We start from the raw sequence: 16,681 nt of genomic DNA, 5'->3' as shown, positions 1-16,681 counted from the left end.
TTCTGTTGAAATCTCTGGCATGGAATCTGGTATATCCAGTGGGACAAAGTTATAGAATGATACACATTTAGTCCAAATAGCTGAAATGGATCAAGCTGAACTGCTCATGTGGGTCATTAGATGTAACTGTACTGATATCATTGTACTGATCTGTATTTCTTTTAATGTAAACCAAACATAGGCAATGGCAGCAGATGTAAGGATCTATGGAAGTAAAGTTTAAACACAAAAATGTTCCATTGCTAAGCTCATGACATAAGCCTATTTAACAAAGCAGAACCTTCTCAAAATATATGTTAGCTAATTGGCTTTGATGGAATAGGATACTGCCACCAGAAAATAAGCTTTTTTAGATTGTAACATTGTCTTTGAATGTTGGTTATATCTTTGCCATAAAAGTATTTGCCTGATGCTTTTACATAACCTTTCTTACCCCTATGTTCCTCTATGAGGGGGCTGCCATATTTGTGCAGCAGTAGTCCGTTTGCATTAGAAACTCTGAAAGGATAAAGGAACAGTAACACCAAAAATGTAAGTGTTTTAAAGGAATGACAATATTGACTGTTGCCCTGCACTGGCAAAACTAGTGTGTTTACTTCAGAAACACTACTATAGTTTATATAAATAAGCTCCTGTGTAGCCATCAGTAGCCTGCAGCTAATTAGATACAAGATTGCATTGTTTATTTAAAGCACTAGGCCAATTAAAGCTAATTGTTGATTGGTTGCCCAAGGTTACAGCTTTTTTCTGGGGTTTGTGCACCTGCAGCTTTATTTACCAATGATTTGACTCCTTACATCTCTCAGGTGTTGTTTTTTTTTTTATAGACAATTATCCTGGTTATTAGTCATGGAATTACTATGCAACAAAATCCCTTTTTAATTATGTTTTAGAAATATAAAAAAAGACCATTAGACCTCAATATTCTACTAAAAAAGTGGTATGTATAAGGAGTTGTATACAGACCAGAGATGGGCAAAGGACCTTTGACACCCAAGAAAAGGCTGGCAATATGTGTCCTACCAGCTGGCCATACCACCGAGCAGGATTATATATACTGCCTCCATGTTGCCATCATCTGCCATTTATATTTACTCTGAGCAGATTATTGAGAAAGCAGGTTCCACCATGGTAGGCATGTTCCTCCCATGCCCCCAGCCAAAAGTTTCAGCTTGTCAATAGCAGCGATGAAGCAGAACTTCAAACTTGTCACAAGGAGTCACCATCTTGGAAAGTGTCTGCGACACTCTCATGCTCAGTGGGCTCTCAGCAGCTGTTGAGAAGCTAAGCTTAGGGGTTGTCACAAATGATAAAGCAGAAAATGAAGTTTGCCTCATTTGTCATATAAACTGATGCTACAGGGCTGATTAAATTCTGATGCTAATTACACTGGTTTCTGTGCTGCCATGTAGCAATTATCTGTATTAATTACTAATCAGCCTTATATTGTAACATTTATATTCTATATGTGTACTGTATATTTTGAGTCGATCCCTAAGCTCAGTATGTGACAGCAACACAGAGCATGTGCAGTGAATCAGTAGAAAAGAATATGGTGAGCTACTGGGGCATCTTCAGAGACATAGATATTTACTGCTAAAGGGCTGTGGTTGCCTAGGGCTGATACAGAAGCCCAAAACAGAATGTACAACATTTCTAAAGTAAAGCTTTAGTTCTCCTTTAACCTGGTTGTGTATTCTAAGGCATGTATTTTCTCTACACATCTTTAAAAACCTTCTCAGCTAAACCCTTTACAAGTAGGAGTCACACCAAGGTTTTTAAAAATAGGAACACAAGGAACAGAGGAAAAAAAGAGACCAAAATCATTCCCCAAAGACAGTTTTCTCACTCGCCTCCTCACTGAAGCGTAGAAACACAGGGATGTAAAGCTGCTTAGAAATCAGGGCACTTCTCTATAAGTGATGAATCACTTGGGTATTACGTATTTCATGATGTAGTATAACAAACTCGGGCTCTATAGATAACCTTCACCAATTCACTACTGTTAAAATAAAGGAATACTGGCTCATGGAATCACTTGTCCTTGTAAACATCTATGGTAGAGAGATTTGTCTGTGTTCTGCAAATCATACACACTATAATTACTTAAACCCAGTGTTGAAACCTTTAGCTAGAAAGAAATCTTTCTATGGGGAAGTGGACAACTATAAGTCCTTAGAAGAAACTAAAGCCTATTTCTAGCTATTTAATCTCAGTGTGTGGCATAAACCTTAGTGCACTTATTACTAAAACAAATAGTTGTTCCCTATTGTGTATAAACCCTTTTGGCCTCACATTCTCTTTAGTTTATTTTCATCCCATGTAGACATTATTTGAACATGCATTAGATGAAGTATTCTATATAAATGCTAATTTGTTCATGCTCAGAATGGTCAGAACAGCAATCTTTATGTCCCACATAATCTGGCATTACTTTTTTGTTAGACACTCCTTGAGAGACTCTGGTACATTCGGCTCATAAGAGCAAATGATAGCAATGTTCTAGTTACAGTAAGAAAAGAGAAAGACAAAGGCTTCAGTCTATGATAACAAGGACTAGCACTTACTCTTTTTCTATAAATGTACTCCCTCTCTAGTGACACATCTCCATAATTTGAAAATTTGGGAATAAGGTAATGGCACAGACACTTCACTGTGCCTGTGCCTTTGGGAGGCTGTCTAACAGCAACCATTTAACTAATTAGATTTCGGAACTTCTAGTACAGTATTACATACTTATGCATGCCCAGAGGAGCTCCTGTCCAGTTATTTTAAGTTTCTGCAGAAGAACTCCATGACTGGGCTTTATGCAGACATTTTGGAGAAGTTTCCCACTTGTTTAGTACTTAGCCAAATAGACCACTAGATTGTATTTGTGGATTCAATTGTTTGAATAACTGAACTGTCACAAATCATCATCATCATCATTTATTTATATAGCGCTGTCAAGATACACAGTGCTTACAAATACATCTTAATCAGAAATGTCTAATAGCGTTACATGTGCATAGTCTAGTCTCTTGAAGGGTCAGGAGTCTGACATACCTGTGCTGGACTGTCAGACCACCATGTTTAGATACTGCATCTTTAGCCATGCCATCTTCTCCTACATATACTGTACAATAAGATACACATCCTGTGGATCTACATTAAAACACCTAAGGAATATTATGATGTAAAAGAAACAAACCAGGCACATAGAGGAGATCCATTGGCATGACTGGAAACATCTCTAGCTTGACTATTAAGATTTGGAATTCAGTATATCTTGCAGCTCCTTACCTCTGGGATTCCATCCCTGAATTCCTCCGTAAGGAATCCTCTCTTAACCTCTTCAAGAAAAAACTAAGAGTCTACCTTTTGGACCACTAGAACATTAGCCTAGTCCTGTCCCTATTGACTGTGCCTTACCTTGTGCACTTTTTTATCTCCAATTTGTACCTGTATGTTAGCCTCCCACCCACTTAGACTGTAAGCTCTACAGGGCAGGGACTTCCTTCCCACTATGTCTCTTACCACATAGCACTTAAGCTCTTTGTGCTATGATTTTGTATATATTTAGTATGGTATTTGTCTCCCCATGTATACTTTTATACATATATTGTACTTTTATGCTCTGTATAGCGCTGCGGCTCCTTAAGGCTAAGGCCACACTAGGCGATAGCGCCGCGATTTGACTCGCGGCGACTTTTCGCTGCGACTTTTAAGCCGCAATCGCTGGGGAAACTTTTGCGCTGGCGTCTATGGGGAATCGCCAGCGTAAAAACACACGCGGCGATCTTTTTTCTATTGTCGCTCGAAATCGCCTAGCGAGGCAATTTCGAGCGACAGTAGAGAAAAGATCGCCGCGTGTGTTTTTACGCTGGCGATTTTTCGCGATTCCCCATAGACGCCAGCGCAAAAGTTTCCCCAGCGATTGCGGCTTAAAAGTCGCGGCGAACAGTCGCCGCGAGTCAAATCGCGGCGCTATCGCCTAGTGTGGCCTTAGCCTAACAGTGCTTTACAAATAAAGTTATACATACATCCATCCATACATCCATAATAAAGAGCAGGGATGCCTACCCCACTAAGCAGCCTTTTCCATACATGATTACAGATATCAAAATGGGCTATTAACGAAAACATATATTCAAAACAAAAGTATATGCTCAAAGTAACACCACCAGAATTTGGCACCCAGCCTAATCTCACTAGCAATTCTAATTGTTTGAATGGGAACCAAATCTTTCTCTTTGCAGATCTTTATCTATAACTTAAACGTGGGAAAAAGAAGGAATAACATCCACCCATTTGTAATAAAAGTTTGCCCAGGTGCAGTAGCCCATAGCAACCAATAAAATATATGCTTTTACATAGGTGATCAGTAAATGGTTATTATAGGTGATGAGACATGTTGAAAACGTGGCACCTTTATTACATAATCCCCTGTTGTAATAAACAGTCTAAAGTTGCTACTGGTCTAGCAACCAATCAGCAGGTAGCATTTACTAGTCAGCTGTTTATAAATGTACTTGGTTGCTATGGGTTGCAAGATGTGGTCAAACATAAGAAGCTGATGTAAAAATTCAGAGGGCAGAATAGCTTTAGGAAAGAAGACAAGATGTGCTGTGGCATCACAGTATTTCCATCCTTGCACAACTCCTGCAGAAAATGTTTGCTGCATCCCTAAAAGTCATGTGTCTACATCTTCTTTTTACTTTCCCACTGTCATGTCAGTTCCACCTCATCCTCTGCACTTCCCTACTGAGCTTTCCCTGTTTTCCCTCGCCATCCTCTAGATCCCTACTCCCTAACTGATCCCACCTGCTGTCCTCTCCCAGTCTCCTTCCCCAGCAACCAGACTTCAGATAGAGTACATAACATCCCATTTTAACAGGTTCTCTATTTTACAATAAAATTAACAACATCATGGAAAATATGAAAATGTTTATACCTATTATGTGTCAGGTATTGCTGGGATTCAAGCCAGGGACCATTTGGCCAGGTGAGCAGCCTGTAGGGTTGCTAGCTATGTGTTACCTGGCCTCTGCAGTCCCAGCCCAGCTGCAGCCTTTTTGGCTTCTCCAGCCCAGCTGCAGCCTGATTGGCTTCTCCAGCCCCAGCCCAGCTGCTGTCTAGTTGTAATCAGCCAATCAGGGCTGACTCTTCCCTATTTAAGGGCAGCACTTGGTACACTCCTTGCCAGAAAATTGCATTGTTTCTCCGTACTACTGTGGCTGCGCCCCTAACTAGGTAGTTCTAGCTCTTGCCCCTTTTCCCTTATTATTCCTCCTTGCCTTGTCTGCCTGTCCTCGTCTTGTCTTGCTTTACCCTATCTTCTACCTTCCCAGCCTTGACCTTGACCTGACCCTGCCTTGCTTGTTCCTGATTTCTGCTTCCTGTTCCACCTTGCACCTTGCCCTGACTTCACCTTGTCTCGCCTGTTCCTGATTCTTGCTTTCTGACTCTGCCTTGTACCACTCTCTTGCTAGCCTCGGCTCCAGTCCTGTCTTGCTATCCTGCTCCAGTCCAGTCTGTTCCTGTTCCACTCCTGCCCCTTCCAGTCTGTTCCTGTTCTGAGTCGTCGCCCTCGTTGCCTAGTCCAGTCCAGTCCTGATCTTCGCCCTCTCCGTCCTGTTCTGCACCTGATCCAGACTGACTCTTCGCCCTCATCAACCTGTTCCTGCTTTCCCTTCAAGTGTTCCATAGGCACATACAGCTCCTGCCTCAAGGACTCACCCTTTCCCTATCAGTCTCCATAGCACCCCCTACCTAATCCTTGACATTATGGCACACTCATGCCACAGAATTGTTCAGTGTTATGTGAATTAAAATGAAACACATGGGAGTATATTTATCAAAGAGTGAATTTAGAGATTAACCACATTACAATTCTGCCACTCTCCATTCATTTCTATGGGATTTTTACATGCATATTCATCAAATGGTGAACTTTCACCCATTGATAAATACTCTTCTAAAAATCCCATAGAAATGACTGGAGAGTGGCGGGATTTCACACTGGTGAACTGTGGTGATCTCCAACTTCACTCTTTGATAAATATACCCCAAAGATTATTCAATGGAGCGAAGTTCTTCAGTTGCTCAGCTTTAATGTCCACAGTCCAATACAGAGAGCAATTCTGTCAGGAGAAGTAGCACTTAGTTCAATGGATCATGACACTGGCTGTGTGTAGGATACTTGAAGATGAAGAATGTTTAAGGATGGTGGAGGCTAAGTAACACCATTAGGGAATAGAATTTTCACCTCCTTAAAACCACATGATTCTTGCTAACCGTACAGGCATAGTTACTGGAAGCCATGGTGCCAGTGCTATTTTTGGCATGAATATGCTCCGATGAGTGGCACAAATGCTGAAAATAAGCTGGTGGAAAGCACTGCCTGTGCCATTACCTTAAAAACAAAAAGCTAGGAATAGAAGAAATGATACAGGTAGACTATGAGCATATGCTTCTGTTTGTTTCCTTATCTTCTCCTCTTTCCTGTGTAAATAAATCAATATGCTGCAGGTTGGTGATATAGAGAACTTAGCAAATACATACCAGGAAGTTCCAGGCACTCCTTTTTAAACTGAACAATAAACCAAAAAGGCCCATGTCTACCAGGAAATATACATAAACATAACTGGTAAATTCATTTTACACGACTGTGCAGTCATTAAAGTTTTAGGTTCTGTGTCATCTGCAGACTGTCACTTTTTTTTTTGGCCAACGACATAGAATCTATGTCATCAAGTGATGCAGCAACATTTCCAATTCCTGCTGCACAAACCTGCCCTAACAATTACAACAATATACATTTGAGCAATGCGGTCCATTTATAAAATAAAATCATTTACAATGCAGATTATGGGAATCTTATTTGTAGCCACAGATCACACAATCCACTTACTTTACTTATGACCTTAGAATAAAAGGCCATCTACAGATATCAGTAGAGATCTCAGCAACCTTCACACACACAAGCATATGGTGTTGCACAGCCAGGTATATATAGATTTACTTGCATTGGCCTTTTCCTTTAAAAGGAAGATTCTTTCATCCCTGCTAAGCTACTAACAGATTTACCCAACTTCACAGCATTATCTACGTATGGTATGATTCCACTAGCTGCTTAGGATTAGTGGACTGTCCATACACTGACATTGTACAGAGTACTCTATCCAAGAACAGCAATGATCCAGTTCCATAACTAGAAGAATTCCTCTTTAGACAAAATTAGCACCTGAAAGATTGTGCAAGCCACACACTGTTTGCACTGTATAACTTCAGATAAAAGATTTCAATGGAAGGTATACAAAATGTCAGAAAATACATATCCTTATTTGAGTCTGTGTTAAATATATTCTATGCATCAGTCCAATGAATAAATGGATCTAGGGTTCAACTTTCTTCTAGTTCTCTTTCCTATTAAAAGCAATGGCATCAAATATATTTTTCTACCAGCTAAGTGCCAAACAAAGATCCCTAACAGAAAGGAATATCTTCACAAAAACTGATTTCATAACACATCTCAAATTGAACTCCGCTGGGCCTGAGTGTGTTTGTTTTGAATAGGGACTGATTGACATATTGTTTAAAATTATAAAAATAACAATTTGAATCACTCTACAGTGTTAAAATATAACATTCAGATAAGTCCAGGAGAAACTGCTGCCTGTGGTATCAAACGCTAACAATAATTCTGGCCATAAATAGAAACTGCTGAGTTCAGTACAATGAATCTGCACAAATGCTGGCCCATTGAGTGATTTCCCTAAAAATGTCTGTTTAGATATTTCTGGCCTGAGCAGATGGCAGCCTCATATTAAGGAAAATGCAGTTATCACAGAATAATTGATTCAGGCTATATTACAAAAGGCAGGGAGTTTTAAAGCATGGAATAAATACGAATAGAAATTCTGAAAGGTTCCTGTGACCCGGCTTGAACGTAGAGGTATCAGATGCCATTGAGTTGAACTGTCATTTAATAAACTCTACATATCTGGGACATGAATGGTAATAGACATGCTGTAACTCTTCCTTGGCAGCTTAAATTTAGGCTAGGCTTCATACCAAATCATTATGAAATAATGCCTAGGAGAATTAACTCTTCTTGCCTTTTCCAGAGTTTCCAGCATGCCATGGAAGGTCTGAATATTAATCAGTATAGGCCTCTTAATGATGAGTTTGGAGTATGGCATGTGCTTTGGAACAGGCAAACCTGATCTTTAACAAGAACACAAATGAGATCCAGCAAAGGTTTCTGAATCATTTCTCAGTTAAGTGGAGAGCTAGACACAATTCAACCAGAAACAAACATTTTGTCAGAGCAGGCGCTGACACTCAAATTGAATTTCCTGGTGCGGTTAGGCCATATATAAAATCGCTTTACAGGAGAACAAAACCCGGCTCTGAAACTTCGCTTGAATCTTAAAAATTAAACAATTTTGCAGGTAATGATTTTAGCTATTTAGCTTAATATTGACTGAACCCTGCTCACCGTAAACATCGGTTGGTCCAGGTGCAAATTGCCCCGGACCCCACTCTTGAATATAGACACCGGGTTTCCCAAGTCTGTGGTACATATAGTCAAACTGTGAAAACAGAGCTAAAAATCTTACCCTGCAAAGGTAGTGACCCGGGTGCAGCCAGCCCGGAGTCCGTCACTAGGGGGAACACCAACAGTCAAGTAGAGTATTTGTAGGCCGCGCACTCCTGGGCATCAACACAAAATCGCTCTTCTCCAGATAGTTAAAAGGTAAATTCTTTATTAAGACATAATATCAATCAAACAAACTTAGCACCTGAGGTCTGACGCGTTTCGTGATACAACACTTCCTCAGAGACCTCACTTCCTGTCACATTACACTGAATTTAAATCCCCCCAACACACCTGTGCATTAATTAAATAGACACACCTTTTTTTTTGAAAAAATTTTTTCAAACGAATTCATTAAAAATATCACGTCAGTTGCATTAAAAGGGAATACTTGAAAACCTGATAATTCCATATATTCACTTCTTAATTGATACAATATATAAATAAGAACCATATAATTTCGTATTTCAGATCTTAAAAAAATTGAAAATTTCATTTATGTGACATTCAGTTTACTTTAACCATAATTCATTACTAAAATATACTTTGACACAATAGTTATCTGGAGACTCATATGTAAAAATTTGTAACTGTTTTGTTTCAACTTGTTAAGGTAGCGATCGTGCAACAATGTATAAATAATTCCCACAGGCATACACAGTGTTATTTTATAGAATAAACTTCTGAAACTCAAAATTAAAAATAACAACTGATGTCAAAGACTGAGTTTAGCCCTTCCGGTTGTCTAGTGTGTAGCTGAAATATCCATTTAACTTCTGTTTTTAAAACTTTGGCTTGTAAATCACCACCTCTCGGGCCCAAACTCACTCTTTCTATTCCTTGCACAGACATCCATTTGGTATCTCCACCACTGCACTTCCTGAAATGTCTTGCCACTGGGGTATTCGCTTTTTCTGAGTTAATATCATTAATATGTTCACGTATCCTATTTTTTAGATTCCTAATCGTGCAGCCAACGTACTGTTTATAACATTTCAAGCAGGTTATTAAGTACACTACTGATTTCGTGTTACAATTAATGTAGCTCCTAATCTGATATGTTTCCTTTGTTACACTACAGGTAAAGATTTCTGATACCTGAACTACTCCACACGTGACACATCTCTTCGCTTCACATCTGAACATCCCAACGCTATCCAGCCATGTATTTGATCTAATTTCCTTATTAAACATGCTAGGTGCCAGTTTCATACCCAGTGTTGGAGCCCTCCTTGCTACTACCTGGATGCCTGGTTCTAGTAGCTGCCTAAACACCGGATCCCCATATAATATCGGGAAATGTTTATTTAGTATATGTTTAATCTTATTAAATTGCGTACTGTATCTCGTGTATCATATATAAAATCGAATTGGTTTATCCTCCAAGGAAATGTTTAAGGTCAATATAAACCTTAAAAAAGTACAGATTTTCTTCTGAAGCAATGGACAGTAGAACCGCCATTTTACATTTTTTGTCAGGTGGTCAGAAAAAAAATGGCGTGACTGAGATGCGCTACACATGTTCCTAGCTTCAGGTTTAATTCTTTATTGTGATGTGTGGAGAAGTGATACACAAGTGACAGTGCACAAGGCTATTTAGATGGTCACTCATTAAGGGGGTACAATATCTCATGAGACACTTGCAACAAGCCCCGTCTCCTATAAAACCCATATGAGATACTCAGATACACTTTATCAAGTCTCACAGGCACACAACCTCTCTTCCTTACTACACAAAGAGCTTTGAGCTGAAAGCTATTATCTCTACAAGGTCAGCTTTTGTACTTGCTGAAGAATAAAGAAAAAGAACATATGCAACTCTTAAAGGCACACTAACATTTTATATTACATGGGCATATAATAAATGAGTATGTAGAGGGTATAAAAATCAAACAACACAAGAAGTGTAGCCTCAGCACTGATTTACTTTTTTTTTTTTTTTATGATCAGCTTCAGTCCCCCAACAACCAAACACCTTTTTTTTTAGATTTAAGGCTGCTGAAAGACAACAAATTATCCAAAAAAGAAAAAATAAATGTAAAATATTAAGCCTACAAAAGCCTGCAAAATGCCTACATTATACAAATGCAATCAGGGTCAGACTCGACCGGTGGTTGACCATCAATTCAATCATAATTACAAGCACACAGGTATTTGTCTTCGCAGCACTTGTGTCCAGTGTGTTAAAACAATTCAAATACACTTGCATGCTTTGACAAATTGCCTGCGATTGAGCTCAGACCTGTCAGCGTGAATGATGCATCATTTCTAACTCTTGGGGTTAAATCAACATCTGCATGATTCTTAGGTACAAATCTGCTGTGCCTATTGACTCATCATGCAGTAGGAACCCTGGAATACAATGGCGTTTGGTGCAAATACATGTAGGTGCAGGGAGCGTGTTTAGGTACAAATATCTTTATCTTTTGCTCTACCACAAATGTGGCTGCAGTCACAAATGAGTTCCTTTCAGGGACTGCCCCTATAAGCTCTCATGGACAGATAGGCATGATTGTATGTATAATTCATATATTTAGTACCACTACATCCCATTCAAACTTCTGTGTCACCTTAACCTCCTCTTTCTCTTCTATGGAAAGCGGTTATTGTATAAGGCAAATGTCACAGAAGGAAAACCCCCCAAGCAGTTACAACAACTGTTGCAAACTACTGTTTCTAGGCACTGACTTAAACAGCTGAAGTTCTTGCCATCCTTTTGAGTCTGTTGTATAATAGAGATAATAGGTTGTTGGAATTAAAGATCTTTCCACTGTCACCTGTATTCTTTCACTGTCAAACGCCTCTGCTGGATTTTACATCTCAGATATCTCAAATATATATATTTTTTTTCATCTTTTCTTTCCAAGGCCTCAAGTTTTCATAATTTTTTTTACTAGAAGAGGCAGCAGCATTCAGTGTGTGTGTTTTTTTTTTTTTACTAAATAAAATATACAAGGGTAATTGCTGATAAAAAAAAACGTAATGAATATGAAGAGTACATAGTGCAACAACCTAGTGCTGGTAATTCACATAGATAAGGATTAGAGTAGATAATAGTTTGAGTAGTTCCCTGTGGTGGACACACTGTCCCATAGCACAAGAAGGAATTCTCTAGCAGGTGTGAGTGGCTTTTATTCTCCATTCATTTGCAATAAAAAGATAGCTGCAATAAATTCTACTGCCGCTGATTCATTTTACGGTTTCTTTATTAGATTTTCCACTGATACTTAAAACACCTGCCTTAAAAATGCAGGCAAACAAATCCATGACCTGAGATAGTGGCATCTTTTGAGCCAACAAACACTGATTATGTGCCTTTATTCCTGCAGCTCTAAAATTTCTTTTACTGTATATGACACCTACTATTCCTGTGGTCTCTCTTTTGCGTCTGTATTGTACTGGTAGCAGGGCGGGTAAGGACATGCAAATTGCCTAATAAGATAAGGATTCCTAATATAATATAGTGTGAAGATCTGAAAATCAATAACTAAAAACCAACAATTGGAATTTATGTTGCTCCAGAAATAATGGCTCATTTACCAGCACAAACGCAGCGGGAAACGTCAAAATGCGTTCTTTGCACTTCCATATTGATGCACTAAGTGCCGCTCAGTCCTGCCTTCTGTTTTAAATGCACCTATTGACACAGGGGAGCCCTGGAAATGACAAAACTGTGCTACTTTTGGCAAATTGGCCTTAACTGTGCTGGGTGCAGTGCAGTTTTATCAGATTGAACATCCTTTGTGCCTACAATGACACTGGAATTCTGAGAAAAACTGCAATGTGGGAAAACAACATGGCGATTGTGCTCAACTGCTCAGTGCACTTGTGGACATTCTTGAGCCCTATAAATGTGTCTTACACAAATATATAGCAACAAAAACTTTGAAAGCTGAAGAAGGCATCTAAACCAAGTGGGAGGAGGCATGTTTAGTGATGGGATGAAGGGGATCTGGTGCCATAGGCAGAATTATGCCCCTCCTTTGGTGACTCATGAAAAGAATATAAATAAGATAACATTTTTACTCATTTCAGCATCAGTCCTCATGATCAAGAACTTGATAGACCAGCCCCCATCGTATTATCTCCATTCTTTCCTTTGAAGGATTAAAATGATTTCCAAGAAGTTTAGCAAAAAAAACATTGGCTTTAATGCATCACCAGCAATTATATAACATGATTTGAACTCCATTTCTGTGATTGCTGCTGTAGTTCTATCAATATGAGCTGTGACATAACATGCTAAAACTCTTGTGCAAATTGCAATGGGGATAAAAGACAACCCTGATGTTCCTCTAATTGATGGATTGTGCAAGGGACCTAGGGGCTAGAGGTAAGGACTTGGCATGAAAGCTGTATGTGTTCAATGTGTTAATAAATAGTCCAGACATCACCACACGAACCAGCACAGCATATAAAAACTGACAACTTAACCGGCTAAATGCCTTTTAGTACCTAGTGCTATCACACAGCAGGGTGTTCACATTGTATTTTTCACGGCTTATTAAGCGGACTGGCTTCAAATGAAAGGAAGTGCGTCGGAAACATGCTCTCGTCCATCTGTGTTAATCTTGAAACGTTATTTTACATTTCCAGTTAATAAAACAGCATCTATTGTCCCTTTCGATTCATCCTGTGTATTTATATTTCTTTTAAATGGAATGCTCCACACTTCTTCCAATGAATCAGTCAGTGAATAAAACACACCTGGGCTGGAAATATTAATATTCAAATGGATTTGATATTTTTAGTTATCAAAGGGCACCTACAGTTAACATTAAACATCTTTGGAATGAAAGAAGAAATATTAATGTGTGTTTTTAAGAGACACAAGAAACAAAGGTTTCTTGCTGCCTTCACATGCATTGTAAAATGCTCACTTCACATGTAAATGAGATGAGGTCACTAATTTTGCATTATGAGCTAATATTACTTTTCCTTCTGACCTGACTGCAATGCAACAGAGCAAACTCTCCTTCCAGTAAATGGATGGCTCAGTTTGAGGTCCACCAGGGATGATAACTGGTCCCCATGTTCTTGTGAGGCATAGCTTAAGTTGTTGGATAAGAAATGGATGCTAGGACAACATTTTCCAGTTAACAAAACTGATTCTGTTATGCCTAGAGATGATTATGGAGAATTGTAGATGTGTCTCTAAATGTGCTAGAAATTAGGTTTCATCTGAATGTATTAGATCAGGCAGGTTATGGAACTGCCAGGAAGGTTAGTAATAAGTGATTAAGTATGGAGGTGAGGTCCAAAAACAAGCCAATAGTAATTGGCAGTCAGTAGTTATTGATCCAGGTTGTTTCAGACATTCCTTCCATCAAGGGATATTGAAACAGGGGGCCTGAAACAAAAGAGAAACACTGGCAGCAGAAAGGACGGAGTTTGGGGGTGAATTTGGGTTGATTGGGGAAGTAGCCAGGTGTTTGTATGGGACCCAATGATTCCTTCCTTTCAAGATGCCATATTGGGCTTTAGAAGAATTATGGGGGCATGTGATATGTGTCATTAGCCCATAAAACATTCGCAGTCACCTTTGCGAACTTTAGCGACCATGTTTGCTTCCTTTTTGACCGATTACAAACTCAACGACTTCCTTGCAAAGTTTGTTGCTTACATCGCAGTATGTGTAATACAATTTTGCAATCGGAAAGGGTTTTTTTGTGACGAAATATTTAACAAAACTCCAGAGCAGGTGTGAACGCTAACCTTTGCTTAGTGATAAAGCTCAAGGTAATATTCACCAGTAAATGTTTTTTCATTGCTAGCAGCACTAAGCAATCGCAAAGATGCCATTTTAAGTAACGCTTGCGATTTTAATTACATTCCCCCCTTAGAGCTTCACTAAATCATTATTGTTATTCTATATTTATTGGGGATTTATGGATAACACAGCACTCCCCCAACACCTGATTAATTACCTTAGGGCCCCCTAACAACAATTTCCAAATGCTAATAACCCACCAGAACAAACCAGGGAGCATAGGAAAGGCAGAGTATGGCACACACCAGGAACATAGGGCGGGCAGAATATGTCACACACAGGGGGCATAGGGCAGGCAGAGTATGGCACACACAGGGAACATAGAGACGGCAGAATATAGCAGGAGACAGAGAAACAATCAGATGGACAGTTCATACTGTGCTATATACAGTGACAAAATGCTGGTGCCCCTACAGCAGTTTATCTGAGGTCTGAACAGGTGAACAATGTGGGCACTTTCAGTCTGGGTCTGAACTGTGAACAGTACAGGGCTTTAGGGCTGAAACAAACAGTGTGACTTCTTCAGATCTGATGCAATGAGAAGAAGTAAATATGAAAAGACAGATGCGCCAAATATAATGTAAGTAATAGGAATGTCAGATGAAGACGCAATGTGCCATACCTGCATTAGAATTACCAGAGTTCCTTGTTTTAACTCTAAATGGTGCTCTTACGAGCCCTGATGCAGTGAGCAAAGTGCATTTTTGAACACAATTGCTATGCTTTTTCCAACAATGCACCAATCTTTCCTAGAATTCATACATCATTATATGTGCCATGTAGGTACTGAATAGGGCACAATTGCATTGTGTCGGACTCTTGCGCACTGTGCCTGGCGCTGCTGTGTCCAATTCATCAAAACAGATGCAACTTCTTGTATTCTTTGCCATAAACCGCATGCAGTTTCACCAAATATTTTGGAAATCTGCTTGACATCATTTTACATTCGGCATGTAAGTTACCCCTGTGCCTGATTCTTTGGGCTAAACTCCAGGGTCTCTAGGGAACCCTGGAGCAACTGCCTGGTCAGACGGTGATGGTAAGCTCCAGGGTTTGCACAGCGCTGCTTGTCAAATGGCGAAGCAGTGCTCAATTTGGCATGGAAGATGGGAAGGACTAAGCAACTATATGGAAGTGAGCAGTGTGCATTTGGGCAGAGGCATCTTTTATGAAAGTGGTTTTAGACACAACTCACAGCAGGGAAAAGCACAAGTTGCCATCAGCATGTAAATGAGCCCTTAAGTTTTTGTGGCTGATCTTTTAAATTGTTTTGATCATGCCTACTTTTGGCCTAAGGATATGGTAATTGTACTTAAAATAGCCCTGCACTTGTGAAGCAGGTGTGTTCCAGTGACATAGGTGTCTGGAGATAATTATATAACTGTGAGAGATGACTTGGGAGACATTTCTAATCTGGGAAGGAAAAACACCTCCAGTAATTCTGCATTTGGCTGATTACTGTTTTTGTTACATATTGAAAAATAGACCTGTTTTAACTAGGATAAACGTACCTTTTATGGTAACTTTTTAATTATCCTCCACCCCCAGGAATGTCCATGTGTATTATGCTCTGCAAGTGAATTGGTACTACATGGGCACTGCTTTCTGTGTTGGCTGCTAAATAAACATTTTACTTGTTCAAGAACCTCTTGCGTATAAAATCTGGTATGTGCAGCTGAGTTCTGTAGTTCAGCTACACACTAGATCTAGCGTCCAGTGTGACCAATGCTAACTGTGTGTCCCAAGCTAGTACTGGAGTCCGGACTAAAGTAGGGTTACATACATGAATATAACCGCAGGACCCAGCTCCACAATACCCGCTGCTTAACTTGCAGAAGAAGCTGACAGGGATTAGTGGTTACTGTGGCTACATTGGGGTAGTGTGAGGTAAAGCCAGCTTGCTGCATGAATAAGATGATCAGGGAGTCATGTCACTGTTGTGTCTATCACTGAAGTTAGTGAAGTAGCACTGGGACTGTGAGAGGCATAAACCTGATAAATGATTGCAGCTTCACAACAAGGGGTCCAGCCATTAAACCCAGCACCTTCACAAAGAGGAGCCCTGTTCATTATTTCAATGATTTATTTGTAGCCACACAGGTGCTGTAACATTAAACATCTGCAATCACCAATGTTGCTCTGCTCCCTGACCCTGTCCTACATGCTTTTGTGTTACTCAGCACCGCAATATGGGGGGGGGGGTGTTGTGTGTGTGTGTGTGTGTGTGTGTAGGTTAAAGCAAAATATAGCCTCATTTGCAGCAGGTCTAGTAATCCACAGCAACCAGTTTATTACTTTCAGACCAATTATGACTAAAAAATCCTATTTGT

At 39.6% G+C, this 16,681-nt stretch overlaps 1 protein-coding gene across 16 annotated transcripts in view; it reads right to left on the bottom strand.

The window, feature by feature from the left end:
• rimbp2.S (RIMS binding protein 2 S homeolog) overlaps positions 1-16,681 on the bottom strand; it is a 176,692-nt gene that overhangs the window by 104,457 nt on the left and 55,554 nt on the right. The window lies entirely within an intron of this gene.

Source organism: Xenopus laevis, chromosome 1S (genome assembly GCF_017654675.1).
Source record: "Xenopus laevis strain J_2021 chromosome 1S, Xenopus_laevis_v10.1, whole genome shotgun sequence".
Classification (NCBI taxonomy): Eukaryota; Metazoa; Chordata; class Amphibia; order Anura; family Pipidae; genus Xenopus; species Xenopus laevis.
Note: the sequence above shows the minus strand (reverse complement) of the source record. Positions and strands in the feature narration are given on the sequence as shown.